The 2,601-nt window shown below is 48.1% G+C and overlaps 1 pseudogene; it reads left to right on the top strand.

Moving 5' to 3' along the window:
• Positions 1-478: 478 nt before the first annotated feature.
• LOC126206164 (5S ribosomal RNA) lies at positions 479-596 on the top strand (annotated as a pseudogene).
• Positions 597-2,601: the final 2,005 nt, after the last annotated feature.

The raw sequence follows: 2,601 nt of genomic DNA, 5'->3' as shown, positions 1-2,601 counted from the left end.
TCTCGGCGACCAAATTCGCCCGATGTAAGCTCGGTGAAACCCATCTGGGTCGCTATCAGGTACCATCACCACGTGTGCGAATCAGCTGCCCGTTATTTACGTGAAATACATGACCTGTGCGTCGATATCTAATGCTACATACGTCCACAAACATACCAACAAACTGTCGGATCCTTAATACGCAGCCGGTCAGGGTGGCCGAGCGGTCCTAGCCGCTACAGTCTGGAACCGCGCGACCGCTCCGGTCGCTGGTTCGAATCCTGCCTCGGGCATGGATGTGTGTGGTGTCCTTAGGTTAGTTAGGTTTAAGTAGTTCTAAGTTATAGGGGACTGATGACCTTAGACGTTAAATCCCATAGTGCTCAGAGCCATTTGAACCTTAATACGCAGACTCAGTGATGTATTTCGTTCCAAAGACCGACAAACAAGGTGTCAAGCAGGTGGTCACAATGTTTTGGTTCATCAGTGTATAACGGCTGCCAACGGCCTTGCCGCCGTGGTAGCACCGGTTCCCGTCAGATCACCGAAATAAAGCGCTGTCGGGCTGGGCTAGCACTTGGATGGGTGACCATCCGATCTGCCGAGCGCTGTTGGCAAGCGGGGTGCACTCAGCCCTTGCGAGGCAAACTGAGGAGCTACTTGATTGAGAAGTAGCGGCTCCTGTCTCGGAAACTGACTACAGTCGGGAGAGCGTTGTGCTGACCACGTGCCCCTCCATATCCGCATCCGGTGACGCTTCTGGGCCGAGGGTGACACGGCGGCCGGTCGGTCGTTGGGCCTCCATGGCCTGTTCTGGAGGAATTTAGTTTAGTTTTAGTGTATAACGGCTACTGTTTAAACTATCGGCGATGCCATCCGGAGGCAATCGTGTTGTGCAAACAATGGAATTACATAGCATCACGTGAGGTGCTGGGCCGAAATGACGATGTCAAATGCAACCTGGCAACGTTCGGAGCCTCCGCACAAGGATAATTTCACAGTGATAGTGTATACTCAACAAGAACTCGTCCGAAAATACATAGTGGCGTCACTGTTGTATCCAATGTTCTTCTTGACCGTTTCTCTACTGTCTCATCAAAGGAAGCGGCAACAATAGCCCCCTTCTTTTAATGAAACTACAGCGATTTGACTGTAAGTTAAAAAACTGTCCATGTGGTTACTTGTGTAGTTGCAAACAAGCCCTTTTCATGGTCCAAGTTACATGACGTAGCTGTACTGTTCTGCACGACCGAACGACCATTATCTGTCTTTTTGGGTGTCGGTTGCGTGGGACCCTCACATCCACAGAGCATAAAGGACATCCTTCTATGCTCTGTGCTCACATCCCTCTACTGTTTGAACTACGCTACTGAGTGGGGCGCAACTGCTGGCAGTAGTGGCCGAGCGGTTCTAGGCGCTACAGTCTGGAACCGCGCGACCGCTACGGTCGCAGGTTCGAATCCTGCCTCGGTCATGGATGTGTGTGATGTCCTTAGGTTAGTTAGGTTTAAGTAGTTCTAAGTTCTAGGGGGCTGATGACCTCAGATGTTAAGTCCCATAGTGCTCAGAGCCATTTGAACCATTTGGGGCGCATCTGCGCGCGCGCCTGACCGCACGGAGAACTGCGGCGTGCAGGTGCATGGAGTGGGGAGTGAAATTTACAGACATGTTCCCATTCGCCAGCAACTCGGCGTTCAGGAGTGCCCCACGCAAGAGTCTGCTTGGAAAAAATTGGAAATTTGTGGTAAGGTCTGAGAGGCACCCACTTGCCTTTCTCATACTGTGGCATCAAGCAGTCAGGCCTGCAAGATGAGTGCTTTGCCAAGCGAGTGGATTCTTCCTTAATTTATCGAGCAACATGAATTCTCGTATCTTACTATTTAGTTACAAATTATCCTCCTGCATGAATAATACGCAACGGAAACACGCATCTGACTATCAGTGATTTATAGAACTCTGACTGCACACTACGCACTGGCAATACCACATTTACTTTTTGCCTTTGATTTAACGGCTTTTATATAAATTCGGGACATTATGACAACATACAATTTAATGAAAAAACGCCACCAATCTCTTTCTTTTCACTATTTGATTTATTCCTAAACACACAAATTCTACAACATACAACAAAATCACAAGAGAAATTCCGCCCAGTGGGCATGGCTTTACGTTAGTGAATCTCTATACTATGGTCTCGTAATCTATTTACCGCAACAGTGCACTCCCTGGATCGGATGGTGGATCTTTTATTATACCTCACACTTCGCCTCTCACAATCATCCTCACGAAACTTTCCTCCAGATCGAGCGATACAGAAGGAACAGGCATACCCACAAATCTTTCGAAACTACCTTGCTACCCCCATGCAAAACACACATACCCAAATTACATGACATATACAACACAACAATATGAAATACAACACAAAGAACTGTTACAACATCATCACTTTCCGCTTTCCCACTTCAATCAATATCTATCCCAGTTTCACACGACACTGCCCCACTTTGTAATTCTACTTTCCTACTGTGAACTCTGGAGATAAACGCACGTCTTCCTGTGCAATGCAAGCCAAGTGGCGTTGCTGGAAAAACGGCCGACTCACCTTGATTCTCTCTC

The sequence above is a fragment of the Schistocerca nitens genome, chromosome 1, assembly GCF_023898315.1.
Source record: "Schistocerca nitens isolate TAMUIC-IGC-003100 chromosome 1, iqSchNite1.1, whole genome shotgun sequence".
In the NCBI taxonomy this organism is placed as follows: Eukaryota; Metazoa; Arthropoda; class Insecta; order Orthoptera; family Acrididae; genus Schistocerca; species Schistocerca nitens.
The sequence above is the reverse complement of the archived record's forward strand: the minus strand, read 5'-3'. Positions and strand labels throughout refer to the sequence as shown.